The 16,125-nt window shown below is 36.6% G+C and overlaps 1 protein-coding gene across 3 annotated transcripts in view; it reads left to right on the top strand.

Moving 5' to 3' along the window:
• The first annotated feature begins 10,379 nt into the window (after positions 1-10,379).
• Positions 10,380-16,125, top strand: part of LOC123873606 (rap1 GTPase-activating protein 1) — a 375,763-nt gene continuing 370,017 nt past the window's right edge. The window contains exons 1-2 of one of the 3 annotated variants that reach the window (XM_045918516.1): positions 10,380-10,449; positions 10,748-10,873. The gene's annotated coding sequence lies outside the window, so the exon portion shown is untranslated. Of the gene's footprint in view, positions 10,529-10,705; positions 10,874-16,125 lie in introns of all 3 variants that reach the window. The other 2 variants (XM_045918514.1, XM_045918513.1) reach the window with 2 other exon arrangements.

Raw genomic sequence — 16,125 nt, 5'->3', positions numbered from 1 at the left:
AGCAGGCAGCAATCCCGTACAGCTCCCCTTTGACACCTGCAATAAAATTAGTTATTCCGCAGAAATTAGCGAACTTCGTCAAGAAGATTTGCGGGGACTATTAATACGTAGCTGTTTAATTAATATTATACATTCTACAAACAGGTACGTCTAAGGCTTTAGCCCGTTGTCTTGACACAGTTATTTTGCACCACAATCATGTCCATAGCATCTCATCGCGGAATTCCGTTGGCAACTATCGCAAAGTTGTCCTTCCCATCTTTTTTTTTTCGTGGGGAAATCCTCATGGCTACCACCGCGCCCGGGGAGGCACGGAGGTTATGTCCTTGTTAGACTCCCCGTGTCCATCGCCCGAGAGCCCTTCTCATGGGGGTAGGCGGCGGTCGTGGGCGACACGCCTACGACCAACCCTCCTACGACGGATGGCATGAGAGCTCAAATCATCTTCTCTCAGGCGCTCCGACGACTCCTTCTGCGACATTACCCCCTCGCAGGGCTCTAACGCTATCCAAGACCTATCGCTGCCCACCATGGCTCTGACCACGGCTGGCAGGAAGAGGTCTTGCCCCACTGCTGTCACGAGCGTCTCTCCTTCCCATCCTGCCTCAGCTCGTAATATTGTGGTGCACTCCACTCGGTCGAATATGCAGTCGAAATAGCTGAGAACCTTAGGCTTTATATATTTCATAGTTGTTTGCTCGTTGACACAGTTACTTTGCACCACACGCCCATAGCAACCCATCGCGGAATTCCGTTGGCAACTATCGCAAAGTTGTCCTTCCCATCCTGCCGCAGCTCGTAATAGTTGTGGTGCACTCCGCTCGGTCGGATGTGCGGTCCAAATAGCTGAGAATCAATATGCATCTACCCAGTATTTAGTATGCCAGAACTTTATTAATAAACTACGCTTTACATACTATAATATAACTAATCAGAGTAAAATATTCTATAATACCTAGGTCACTATTTACTACTCGTATGCGATACTATTAAAACCCTCGCCTGCAGCTCAATTTTTAAGTTCAAATTCGTGTTTTAATAGACCCTGTTATTCAACTGGTTCATAATTACTATTACCAACTGTAGATACTATCTGAACTAAGAACTTATAACAAACAACGACCAACACACTTCAATTTTTTCAACAATTTTATTCGTCGGTGTTGATTTATTGGCTGTGCCCTATATTCGGGATTCGCGTATCTAACCTACGCTACCATATAGGTAGGTACCCAAACAAAACCCGTTACCCGTGCTAAGTTGTTATCCTTTTTAATATTCTCTCGTTGTTCTCGGATGCACAGCTCTAACAAGAGACAACAATTAGCAAGAGCAACAAAGAAAGTTAAGCAAAAGACATCTCGCATTGTTCAAAGCCTGTTTATTAAAGTCGGCTAATGAACAGCCGGGGACAAGCGAGCTGGATAAAGTTCCTATTTAGTGTCATTAATTAAAGAGCAAGACTGGTAACGTGTAAGCTGGAGCGCATAATGCAGCTAATTCAGTGTGTTGAAGGCAGATTCAGGTCGCGGGTAATGAGTTTACCTATGCACGTTAGGCAGCTGTATACAAGGTGTTTTGCTGAACTGGGAAGTGGGAGAGCGTATTAAAAATCGCTGTGAGCTGTGACATGATAAGAGGTAGTATCTCTACAAATGAAATTGAACTAATTAGTTTTAATTAATAGGCTGGCGCTGCCAGACCTGCTGGCAAATGATGATGCAGCCTAAGATAGAGTGCGCATAAAAGATGCCTATTCCCTATTGAAGGTACCTATAGTAAAAATGGGGGGGAAAACTAATGCTGGAAACGCGTTTCATATCCTAGCGCTTTGAATTAAAAACGAGGAAGCAACTCGCTTCGTAGGTACCTACGTGCCCATGAAATTTCGACTACAGACCTTGACGAGGCCTTGCAGTACGATCATAGAATATAGTAGATAGGTAAAGGAGGAGCCAAGTCAAAAAGTTCTTGAACAAATAAACACTTCTTATTCTTATTCTTATTTTTAACAAACTCTGAAATAATCCATATCCATTATAATATTATAAATGCGAAAGTGTGTCTGTCTGTCTGCTGCGTCTGTCTGTCTGTCTGCTACCTTTTCACGGCCCAACAGTTTAACCGATCCTGACGAAATTTGTTACAGAGTTAGCTTATATCCCCGGGGACGGACATAGGCTACTTTTTATCCCGGAAAATCAAACAGTTCCATAAGAAGAAAGACCGATCCGCTTAACCGATTTGTATGATATTTGGTACCGAGGTAGCTTGCGTCGCTGTAATTAACATTGGCAACTTTTTATCCCGAAAAATCAAACAGTTCCCACGGGATCTTTAAAAATCTAAATCCACGCGGACGAAGCCGCAGGCATCCTCTAGTACCTATTATATCCTGTGGAATACTGATAAACTGGCAGCTTTGCGCCGATGTTTCAAACTTTGAAGCTATAATATCTACTTCAGTGGAGATAAAGCGCCACATGCATGAATTATTAAACTCGGTAGGCAGTTAGGCACCTACCTGCTGATTGGAGGGGTCCTATCACCCAGATTTGAAAGTATAAGGTATGTGTGTCTGTGTGATGTTCATTAGCTTATCTATCGTTCTATGGGCTATGCACATGTTCTAACTCTGTGGTCTATGGTCGTTCTATAAAGCAATAAAGTATTCTGATTACATATTTCAATGGATCATTCTTCTTCATCATTGATTATTGATAAGGGCGAGTCTATGATTTTCTCCGTTCAAACAGCCAAAAACCGGCTAAGTGCGAGTCAGACTCGCGCACCGAGGAGGGTTCCGTAGTCCGGTATTTTTTCCGACATTTTGCACGATTAATCAAAAACTTTTATGCATAAAAATAAATTAAAAATCTGTTTTAGAATGTACCTACAGGTAAAGAAAGCCCTTTCATGATACCCCACTTGAAATTATTTGTTCATGAACACATTTTCATTTTTTTTCGTGATGTGACCACAAATTCACGGTTTTCGGATTTTTCCTTTACCTACTTGTGCTATAAGACATACCTACCTGCCTTTCATGATTCTAGGTCAACGGGAAGTACCCTCTAGGTTTGCTTCACAGACACGACGGACAGACGGACGGACGGACAGACAACAAAGTGATCCTGTAAGGGTTCCGTTATTGCTTTTGAGGTACGAAACCCTAAAAAGGCAGGCTACAATCTGCAGACATGAGTCAAACAAACCGTGTAGCGAGGAAGCGTCACATTTTCGCGCGATCCCCGTTCCTGTGGCTAATGGGATAATTCGGTTCCGCGACTAGGGTCGAACCCTCGGCTATTGGCATTTGACAGATTGCACTCGTAAAATTCAATCGGCATCGGCATAGGCGCTCTGCGTAAAACAGGGCGTTTAAATGTTATTGTACAGAACTTGACAGATATGGGATTATTGGGATGAAATCGGATTTGATGTGTTTTGACGCTGTTTTAACAGGGCTCTCTCCATCACTTACTCCATACAATCGTAGTTCCCATTTAATTTGAATATTAAGCAATCAAAGACAATGAAATTTTGCAGACATAATATTCTAACACTAATATCTGTGCCTGTGGTGTTTTAGATTTTTCTAAAAATATGTAGTTTTAAAATTACATGGGCTCAAAGATTTGTATGTGAATTTTTAAGACCCCGTAACTTTCAAACCGAGTTTTTTAACAGAAATCTGGAAAACCACAGGCGTAGATATTAGTTTCTAGAATATGTCTGCAAAATTTCATGGACTTTGGTTGCTTAATATTCAAATGTAATTGGAACTACGTTTGTATGGAGCGAGTGACGGAGAGACCCCTCTTAAGTTTTAACTGTGTGGGACATAGAACAAGATTAATTTGGTAATTTGCTATTACATTACACCTGATCTGGTTAATCTTGAACGCTGATTTTTGTCTGAAAACGTGTTCATTAGATTTTAGCGTTTAGTCCTCGCACTAACCTACCTAAGTTGGGTATGGAAATTAGAAATTAGTACAAGAGATCATAATGTTATTGTACTGAACTTGATATAGATATGGGATTATTGGGATGAAATCGTATTTGATGTGTTTTGACGCTGTTTTAACTTTGTGGAATATGTAATTTTGGTTCTAATGTAACCTAACCTAAAGTAGATCAGAGTTTTGTGGTTATAAATATGCATGGTTCAGTTCAGAGCAGTTTTATTGGATAGTACCTATTATCTTCATTTTATCAGGTGTTTCACTAGTCACTAAAATATGCTCAGTATTCTGTAATATCACTAGATTTGCTTAGTGAAATGGTCAAATTGAGTTGTAGTTTTAAAATCTGCCGGGAATTAGCCATGTCTCTAAGGGATAGGGGCTATTATGGCTAACTCCCGGCTTGTGCCATTTCGCTGGGACAGGTAGGTATACTATAATTTATAATACAAAAGGTTAAATCTATTTTTACCATCCGTAGCGTCACGTCTTTCGTGTCTAATATTACTTCAATCGTACCGTACGCCACATTAACTTTCCTATTATATGAAATCACGTTGATAATTACGCTAACAAGCTTATTAAACTGAAGCGATGAAATTTTATTACGTTTATTAAAATACAAAATGGATTATGTACCACTTACCGTATCCAATACGATGGCGCCTAAATGATCTTTATAATCAACTCTACCTTAACATCGTCATGCCCACTGCTGGACACAGGTCCAATTAGGATTGCCAGATGCCCCGTATTTTATTTATCACCCCGTATTTCAGGGCATGATAATACGTAAACCCGTAAATGCGAAAATAGAATACGGGGTAGGTAAATAGAGCTCTCATTTTTTTACAAATTCAGCCGGAGTTCCAGGCGAAACCAAACCCCTGATGTTTTTTCCAGTAGCAGAATATTGTCCTTGTGCGGCAATGCGTGGACCCGCGTAACCGAAACCGACTCAATATTGAAACTGGGAACTGTGAAGGCAGGCGGGCGAAGTCGCGAGCATCAGCTAGTCTTTATTAAATTTTTATTCCCTTTCGTGCTTGTTCCTCAGAACTGCAATTATTATGTAATTCTTACGAGATGTCACTCGAAAAACTCCAAACCTACGAATTGTAATTAATATAAACCGTACGAGTTTACCTATGCGTAGCGAGACGTGACGCAGTGCGGTATGAATGCAGTGTGGCACACTTGAGTACATTTTTTAACCCCCGACCCAAAAAGAGGGGTGTTATAAGTTTGACGTGTGTGTTTGTGGCATCGTAGCTCCTAAACTAATGAACCGATTTTAATTTAGTTTTTTTTTTTTGTTTGAAAGGTGGCTTGATCGAGAGTGTTCTTACTCGTAGCTATAATCCAAGAAAATCAGTTCAGCCGTTTGAAAGTTATCAGCTCTTTTCTAGTAACTGTAACCTTCAATTGTCGGGGGTGTTATAAATTTTTAATTTACACTTGTTACTTTATTAATTATTAACGCTATCAATTTCCATACAATCTTATGGCCGAAAATTAAAAAATTGTGAAGGAAAACATCGTGAGAGACCTTCATGCCTAAAAGTTCTCCATAATGTTCTCAAAGATGTATGAAGTCTGCCAATCCGTACTTGTCGAGCGTGGTTGAATATGTCTATTAAACCCTTCATTCGATAAGAGCAGACAAATGCTTAGTAGAAGGCCAGCCGGCGATGCTTATGGTTTGATCACAGAGTCATTGATCGCTTACAAGCGTAAAAGAACAAAATACGAACTAACATGCACTTACTTATAGCTGAACTACACTTGATACATTTTTGAGACAGTAAACCTTAAATATGAATTCAATGAGATCTTTTTCTTTGAATTGAACTGAAAACCTCCGCTTTTTTGAAAAAACTGGTCAAGTGTGTGACAAAATTTAAAACACACATATGGTAGGGTTCCGTAGTCATGCAAAAAAATGGACAGTCATTATTTTGTAAACGGTATTTTTATCCAAATCCTATGACACCTCATGATTTTTAAATACCTATTGAACGAGATATCACTGAAACTCTCACTTTTCTTATTCAGGGAAAAGCTTGAAATTTTTTACAGACAAAGGCTATCGAAGGCTTAACAATTAATTTAGTATAAATGAATGAATGATTTATTCAATAATCAATAAAATGCAGGTACAATATGTTGAAATAATGTCTGATGAGCCTTATACATTTTACCATTTTAACTGGTGTTTGAATATAACCTTAAATTAAATTAAATAAAAATAAGTCAAGACTAAAATAAATAAAGGTTTATGAAGCCATTTCCCTAGCTTACTATACAATAATAAAGACGTACAACGATGGTCTAAACCTATCTACTTCGCTACCAAAATCTAATAACGTAGCTCTCGTCCTCCAACCAACACCTGCCAAAGGGTTTATACTAACAGCCCACGGACCCTTATTAGTTTGAATAGGAAGAAATGAACCAACAAACGCAATAACCTCTGCCTTTACTGAGGTCAAACAATTTGCTATACAAATTCAAACTTTACTTCAGTGAGATAGAGATCTGTAACGCTGGGATGGGATACATTTCTTATTTGGTATACAGTATATTAGTTGGGTGAGGAAGAAAAATTTTCCGCTGCATAATAAAATTAATTCATTTATTTAATTCAATGCAATATTATTGTATAATAGGTGAGGAAAGGCGAATAAGTTTTGATATGAATGAAAATGTCTGTTAAAAATCAAAAAGTTTGTTTGGTTTGTCCATCAATCACATCGCAATGGAAAAATGGAGAGATGTGATTTTTTGCACTTGTAAACTCCTGGCGAGTGAAATAGACTAGTTTTATCCCAAAAAATCCAAGAGTTCCCACGGGATTTTTGGTACCTAGTTTTTTTTAAATTGTATTGTAAATTTAATATATTTAATTTTAATAAATACGTATAAGATTTTACGTAACATAATAATTAATAAAGTATTATTTAAGTACCTTAAGGGTATAAAGTCCTACATACGCCTAGGCGTAACTCCTACATACATAAATCGGAGCAATTCCAAAGTAGGCCAAACTGTGCTCATAATAACTTAAATCATAAACTTTCTTACTCGTAATAAAGCAATCAATTCATACCATACAATTGCGAATAAGAATACGTATTCGTAATTCAGTATTGAAGCCGCGTAGAAAGCTAACACGCAGCGGGTGGATGATATAATGCGGTCAACTTTTTCTAAGGACTCACACAGATGGAAAAAGGTACCTATTTCTTTTTCAGTCCTAGGATTTATCTTAATAAGTAGGTATATTCTTTCCTTTTAGGTTCGGCAGTTTATCGTTTTTCTAATCCTCAAGTATTTACATGAACGACAGTCATGATGCCATGCTCAACGCACACCGTCCGAATAAAGTGCAATCGAGGCGCAGCGCCAAAGTTACTGAAAAGTAACTTTGGCATAACGAAGGCAGCGCGTTGCGCATTGTTCGAATCTTCTCTATGTTTTCTTGTCCATTAAGTCCTATGTCAAAGCATATAATTGAGATTAAGTTCTTTAAAAAATTACTCGTACCAACACTCCATTCCGTCTGTAGGCGTTGGTCCTGAAGCTTGTATTATAAAGTAAACTATTATTTTTATATTTTACATGTCAAGAAAAATATGCGATGGCGCAATATGATTCGCAAGAAAGTCTCAATGCAAGGGGTTACGACCCTGAGGAATGAGGCTTATAACAGAGAAAGAATGTCACTTTAACATCCAGTAAAAGGCAAGCTTTATTTTCAGCAATAATTTTTTTATTTTTAAGTCTCTATATTGTAAAAAGTCAGCAAATACCTTTTTAAACCAGTTAAGCCGGTTAACGGATTTGAAGGCATTTTTCACGATTATGTAGCCTGCGAAATACAGATAAACGAATATGTGAAAAATAAAAGAAGCCATTTTTCTTTGACCTGTGTTTTAATAGAGTAAGTGAAGTGGCCTTTCGAACAATTATTATTCTGGTCACTCAGTATTTGTTTTCAGTAGGGTATTTAGTAGGACATGTGGCCTAGATGTGACTGTAAAACAAAGTTGACCCAAGTCGGTAACTGGATGGGTGACCGACGTTGGAGGAACTTGACCTATTCGTTTTCTCCGTGGCTCGGAAAGCAGTTAGCATCGGTCCCGGTTACTATTATCATTAACTTTTAAGGAAAAACCTAAGTATACAAATCTCGTACTCTGTATGCTGATAAGGATCTGGGGGCTCACCGCATTAGTACCCCAAGAAAACTCTTACTATTCTACTATGTATTACAGAATAGAATAGAATAGATTTTTATTCAAGCACTAGCTGATGCCCGCAGCTTCTCCCGCGTGGATTGGTCAGATCCCCTGCAGCATCAGGATTGAGGAGTTGGAATCCAAATTTTTTATGAAACAATGTCGCAAAGTTCCTCTATCGATTAAAAAAGAAATGACGCAAATCGGTTCAGAAATCTCGGAGATTTTGGTGTACATAGGTAGAAAAACACAACTCCCTTCTTGAAAGTCAGTTAAAAAATAGCCTATGTTACACCCTGGTCAATCCTCTACTTGTATGTGAAAATCCCGTTAAAATAGGTTCAGCCGTTCCGAAGATTAGCCTTTTCAAACAGACAGACAGACAGACAGACAAAAATTTTAAAAACGTGTGATTAGTTATGGTATCGTTCAAATAACCATAATATGACCTTAATATGTGGTAGTTATTTCGAAATTACAGACAGACACTCCAATTTTATTTATTAGTATAGATACAAGTGCTTTGGAATCGTCAAAATAATTTACAATAATGGAAAAGGGGTGACGACCCTCAGTAATGCGGAATACGACAAGGAGAGGAATTTAGTGTTTTAAAGTCTGAATAGACCCTAACGGAAGCCATATAAATGGCACCCTCTGAAATCAATGCGCAGCCTTCCGACTTCGGATGTGCAATATAACATATTATTCAAGTTCTCGGACTTTGACCGAAAATGGAGTAATAGAGCTTCAAGTAACCTGAACGCCAAAGTTATGGAATATGCAACAGGCAGACAGTTTATACTGAGAGGCTTCTTACTTCATCTACCAACATCTTAACAGGGCTCTCTCCGTCACTCGCTTCATACAGTCGTAGTTCCAATTTCATTTAAATATTAACAGGGCTCTCTCCGTCACTCGTTTCACACCATTTCATACAATCGTAGTTCCAATTTCATTTAAATATTAAGCAACCAAAGTACATGAAATTTTGCAGACATATTCTAGAAACTAATATCTGTGCCTGTGGTTTTTTAGATTTTTCTAAAAATATGTATATAGTTTTAAAATTACAGAGGCTCAAAGATTTGTATGTGAATTTTTAAAACCGCGTAACTTTGAAACCGAATATTTTGACAGAAATCTGGAAAACCACAGGCATAGATATTAGTTTCTAGAATATGTCTACAAAATTTCATGGACTATAATTGCTTAATATTCAAATGAAATTGGAACTACATTTGTATGGAGCGAGTGACGGAGTGACCCCTCTTAATGATAACGATGATAATGAATGATAATTTCTACTTAATGCGTGAATGCGATCTTACTGTAGAAACTAGGAAAGCGGGCATCTCTACAGGAAAGAACGATGTTTCAAAGCTAATGGACGACAAATCATTAGCATGCAAATTATTCAAATTATATTCGTGACTGATAACATTACGTGCACTTGTGTAATAACTGTCACAATAATAACTGATTCATCAATTCTGTAGATCCAATTAATTATTCAAAATCATGTTTTATGTAGATTCAGGGTTAGAAAGACATTGCCATTAGGGTGTATTTAAGCGCCAAATCCCTTGCTAAGAAGGCGGAGAGCCCGAAATAATATTATGTAGGGCAACTGTATTTTTATGGTTGTATGGTCTACTTACAAATTTAGGCTATTTCGAACCGTCCGAGCATGTTGGTGACTCATAACTCTATCAACCATATTTAAAACAGCATAAAAGCAATAGCTCCTACACTTTTTTTGTGAAATTATTGTTTAAATTGATAAAATACATACTTAAATACTAGATAATATTATTAATGTGAAAGTGTGTATGTATGTCCGTCTGCTATTCTCGCTGTCTGTTTGTCTGTCTGTGATTTTTCATGGCACCTCTATTTAACCGAATTGGGCGAATATTTGTATAGAGATAGCTTGACTCCCACAGAAAAAATAGGGTAACTTTTTCTCCGGAAAATCAATGAGTTCCAGCCAGAGTTTAAGCTCACTTAGACAAAGTCACGAACATCATCTAGCGTACTAGTATACCATCTCCTAAGAATATAACATAAAATTATCACCGTTGAATATTTTACGTATAGCGAAAAGCATTTTCCACAGCCGGCCGGCAATGTCGGACAATTTTCATTGCTTTGTCAGTTTCAAATGAGCGCTCGGAGGGAGAGTGTGTGTCGCCCTCCTCTCTGACATCGCGGAACGTAAACAAACGGGAAATTGCTGCGTGAGTCGGCTTAGAGTGTAAATCTGATAACTCTTTTTCTTTTAAAAATCTAAATATTAGCAATGAGGCATTGTTAACGGTAAATGCTTAAATGTTATAAGAAAAACCACACTACATAATAAAATTATAAACTGTTATTGTTTTTTGCTATATTATTTATTAGTATTACTCTTTATATCAGTTAAATAAGAATTAAATTATGAGTTAACAGGTATACACTCTGAACCGAAAATTATTTTTCATTATATTATAACAGTCGCGTTTCCGAAATTCCTTGACGTTATATTAAATTCCGCAGTGACACCAAAGTGCTGTTTTAATTGCGTTTCACGCAACATTATTGTTTCGTACGTTTTATTTGGTGACCCTTAAAAGGATTTTTTCAGCGAACTGAATTTCGGGGAAATGACTACGAGTTTTTCAGGTATGAAGGCATCGTGTTGAATATTATGTTTTAAAATATATGCTATATATATAATCAAATCTAATCAAATGCTTTAATATTTATATTATACTTAGAACGTGATAAGAATTAAATTTTTCGTTATATAACAGTCGCGTTTCCGAAATTCCTTGACGTTATATTAAATTCCACAGTGACATCAAAGTCCTGTTTTAATTGTTTAAAGCAACATTATTGTTTCGTACGTTTCATTTCGTGACTCTCAAAAGATTTTAAGGGTCATCAAATCAAACGTTTTCGGGGAAATGACTCCAAGTTTTTCAGGTACAAATCATCGTGTAGAATATTTTTGTTATATGTTGTACACCTACCAAATGTTATAAATTGTGTATGTGCGTGAACCGGTACTCGTTTGTTTTGATTTCACCGGAATTTTTAAATGGATTATAATTAATGTTTAATTTCCTACATGATACCTATCCGTACGTTCACGTAATGTAATTGTTTCTAGTTTTGTCGAAATTGTTGCAAGTTTCAATCGCGATAGCTCGTCGTTAGAGCATATACCCAGAAAGTTGCACGTTCAAATCTGTGGCAGTGCTGTCTATGTTAAAAGAGTGTATTTGTATGGGCATCTACAATAAGTAAAATAAATATTAGTAACTACATTGAGAAGTAGGTTTTTGCAATATTACTGTTCACGGTAGAGCACTCAGCAAATTGCAAATATAAAAACACGCAGGTTTCTTTCATCTAAATATTTTCTAAATATATGCTTTTTGCTTACAGTTATAGGCACTGCTCAACTAACGATCTCTTGATTTTCCAGTTCGCTAGTAACAAATCACAGACAAATGCTTTTATTTAACCGAGTGATTAAGTAAAGATGAACGCTGTACGCAGAACTCTAAACTCAGAACTCTAAATCCGAGACCGTTGGGAGTGGGTTCCATGCCTTTATAGAGGACTAGTTTAAGCCCGCGACTTCATTCGCTCGGACTACAAAAATTTCAAACCCCTATTTTACTCCCTTAGGGGTTGAATTTTCAAAAATCCTTTCATAACGGATACGGACGTCATACCCCGCCCGGGGCTATAATCGGGCTAAAATAATATAAATTTCAGCCCGATTCGTCCAGTTGTTTGAGCTTTGGCCTGCGTGTTGATATATCAGCCAGTCACCTTTTTCTTCTATGAACCTTTGATGTGACCTTTCAAATTTAAAACCGCCATTTCAAAAGAGGCCTTTCTTATGGTACTAACTTGTATCGCTTTCTGAAGATAAATAAGCTTACATCATCAATATCATCATTAACTTGTACCTTACGTATACACGTGTACCTAATTCAGGTTTTTAGGAATACATTTTCACTGGATGATTACTTCGATAATTTGTGTAGTTAAACAAGTAGGTATGAGATCATAACTTCACTGTCTATAATGATGCAAAGGCTATGATGTAATACTTGGTAGGTATAAGTAGATTCAGTATACGTCACGAAAGATGAAAACATGGGTGGTTATTAGATTTACTGTGCCCCACGTACCGCATCTATAGACGTCACCTTAAAATGGATTCAACATCATCATGAAAAACCCATCGCCGGCCCACTATTCAGCACGGGTCTCATCTCAGAATGAAAAGGGTTTAGAGCGGTTACGCACTCATCCGATCGGAGTCCGTGAAAATATAGATATAAAAAACTCGGACCGATCTTGGATATTGCTTACGTACTAATCCGACCTCTGATCCAAATCCAAGCTATCCAGTGGACATCTTTGACATATCTTCGTCATATGTCCGATTTGAATCCGAGGCACATCCGAGATATTCTCACGGATGACGGAGAGAACTCGGATGACGGAAGTCGGAACTAGTGCGTAAGCTAGGATACAATTAATTCTATGACTACTTCGGAACAGTAATCGCCCTATGGCCATAAAGTGGTACAAGGTATCTATGTCAAAAATCTGAATTTTGAGTAATCCACATTGTAATACAGCAAGCTTGTACTCTAGAAAATAAAACTTATACATATAGGTTTCATTATAATATTCCATTTGATCCATATTGAGAGGCGTCAAATATAAAAATGAAATTCCCTATCTCAAAGCACCGGCAAAATTAAATTTATTTGACGCCACAAATGTTTCATCCTGCCGTGGGCTTTAAATATGCCTTTTTGCCTTTCAACCAAATGAGTTTCGTGCGTAATATAAGTACATATAAAGTTGCGTTTGCGCAAAAACTATGTACCTATGTAATGTTTTTAGCCAAAGCCAAAGTGCAGAGGCAGCATCTTTTTAGGTTTCCTTACCAAAATGATAAAAAACAACCATTATATTTTTATTATTTATTTATTTATTTATTAAGGGACGCTAACAATATACATATTTAACATTTTATATATACTAACTTACAAACTATTACATGACCGATATGTATGTTACAGTCATAGTGATTAAATAGCTATTATACATAATGACTGGTCATTATGTATAATATCAAAATTGACTAGACAATGTAATAAATTAATCACTTTATCCGGATATTATTCATAATAGCGGTTCAAAGTTAGCCAAAGTAATAAATACGGTCTAACTTTGAACCTAACCTAACCTAACCTAACCTAACCTAACCTAACCTAACCTAACCTATGTACCCGTTATAATACATAATTATGTCATTAAACCACGAAATAAGTCTCAAAACAGTATAATATTGCTACACATATAGTTAGGTATGCATAAGGCAAATTGAAATATAATTTTATAATATTTACCTGTAAGTACCTACTTGTTTTATTACATCATCCAAGTCTTCGAAGAAATTATATAAAATTGCTAGTTAATGTGATTAATTCTGTGTCAATTATCAGTTTATCTAAATTGGGTAGACATTATAAATAATGACTAGATAATATATATAATATCAGGATTTATTACTTTGGCTGTGACATGTATATCAATAACTAGCGTCCACAACATTTTTGTGGAGCGCCAGGTAAACTTTATATTACAACAGACTTTACAGATATAATAAATACATACAAATACTTAAATAATAGGTATATGAAACATAATTACATTATAAAAAATAAAAAATATATATAAATAAATATATATAAATTATAATATCATATACTAGGTAACGCCTGCGACTTCGTCCATGTGGGCTTTAGGTTTAAAAAAAATCCGTGGGAAACCTTCGATTATATTCGGGAACAAATAGTATAGCCTATGTTGATTTCGAGATGCAAATTAGGTAGTATCTCTGTACTAGCTGTCCTACTTTTCCTCAATATTGTTTAAGCATACCGTGAAAAGCTAGCAAAATGACATAAAAACAGACACACTTTCGCATTTAGAAATGGATTGTAAGCATTATTTACTTTAACATAGCGGCGGTACGGCGATATGCCTCAAAGCTAATTAGGTATCTAATAAGTAAGTACTTTTAAATGTCTTAGCAAAAAGAAAAGATAAACGGACACGATTTCTTCAGAAAGAAATAAATCTTTTCAAAGATTTCATTGAGAATGAGGGCACCTAGGCATCTTTAATGATAATAATTGTTTGATCAAAGATTCATCGGAGCAATCTAGAGAAAGGGCTCTGAAAAATACTTTCACTTGCTCTGCTCTGTCCATCTTATTTTCTCTTTAATAAATAATTCAAGAATAGATTAATGGCCGAGGAAGTTTTCCTAACTTATTTTATCTAAGATAATACTCTTATTGAAACAGAAAATCTTCTTGAAAACAGGATTAGATATACCTACGCCTATTAAACTCTCGGTGTTTTTTTTTTCCATAATAGTCGGTGTTTATGTTTCCAGAATAAAAGTACAAAGATTTTATGAGATTGTATAAGATACCTAAGGCATTTATTTAACGTGTAGTCCCGTTGTCCCCGTTAGCCGTGTCCCCGTTAACGGGTACAACGGGAATAAGTCTCAATGCGTTAATAGTGAAGGACAACATCGTAAGGCAACCTGCATGCCTTAGAGTTTTCCATAATATTCTCGTAGCTGTATGCAGTCTGCCGATACGCACTTAGCCAGCATGGTGGACAATGGCTTTAAACTTTTTAATTCTGAGAGGAGACTCATACTGAGCGGGCCGGAGATATATTGAGATGATAATGATGAAGATTAAATCTCAATTAGTTCTTAAAACAAGATTCAACCGGCACAATAACAAAAGGTGGAATTAAAAACATTTGCATGAATTCAATGACACCTGAACATGGTAATTTGTTCTCTTAACAATCGTCTGGCGTAATGATGAGAATATTTTTTCTCACTCGTGATAATGATCAAAACATCGATATTGAATGACATAACACGAGCCATATTTGGAAACATGAATTTATTAGTTTTTGCTATAGTGATATTATATTTTAGTGATCTAGCGATAAGACCGCCTTTTTGTGCCTAAGTAGGTACATTTTAAGTTCTCTTTTTTTCGTAACCTGTTAGTTGTGTTTGTGGTGCAATAAAGTATATAGATACATACATACATACATATTTGCTTGTCAATTATCATCGTCATGATCAATTCGTCACCGGCCCACTACTGAGAACAGATCTCCTCGCAGTATGAGAAGCCTTTAGGCCATAGTTCGCCACGCTGGCCAAGTGCGATTGCCAGACTGCACACATCTTTGAAAACACTATGAAGAACTCTCAGGCATCGATGTTTTCTTTCACATTAATTGTTTAAAACGGTCATACTTAACTCTGAAAAGTTAAAAGTGTGTGTCCGGGATCGAACCCCCGACCCGCCAAATAAGAGGCCAACGTTTGAACCAATAGGCTATCACCACTTTTTCGTTATGAGTGTTTGTAAAATATTTAATTTAATATTTTTTATGCTGAAATCTGGATGCATATCAAAATCGTAGATTCCATTTAAAAAGTATTTTTTTCTCAATGGACTGACAAGTTAAAAAAAATCAGTCAAAATATGGACTCGCATACGAAGGTTTCCGAACTATCATACAACCAATAACACTTTATAATTTTTTTTTTAATTTTCATGACGGCCATTTTGAAATTTTAATTATTTGTTATTATAGCGGCAATAGAGATACAAATTCTGTGAAAACTTCAACTCTCTATCTCGGTTCACGAGATTCAGCTCACTGACAGACAGACGGACAGACGGACTGTGGAGGCTTAGTAATAGAGTCCCGTTGGTACCCTTCGGGTATGGAACCCCGATCGGAAAGTTTTATTTTGAGAAGTTTGTCTTCTCTTTACAGGTGCATGG

This window comes from Maniola jurtina, chromosome 17, assembly GCF_905333055.1.
Source record: "Maniola jurtina chromosome 17, ilManJurt1.1, whole genome shotgun sequence".
NCBI lineage: Eukaryota > Metazoa > Arthropoda > Insecta > Lepidoptera > Nymphalidae > Maniola > Maniola jurtina.
Note: the sequence above shows the minus strand (reverse complement) of the source record. Positions and strands in the feature narration are given on the sequence as shown.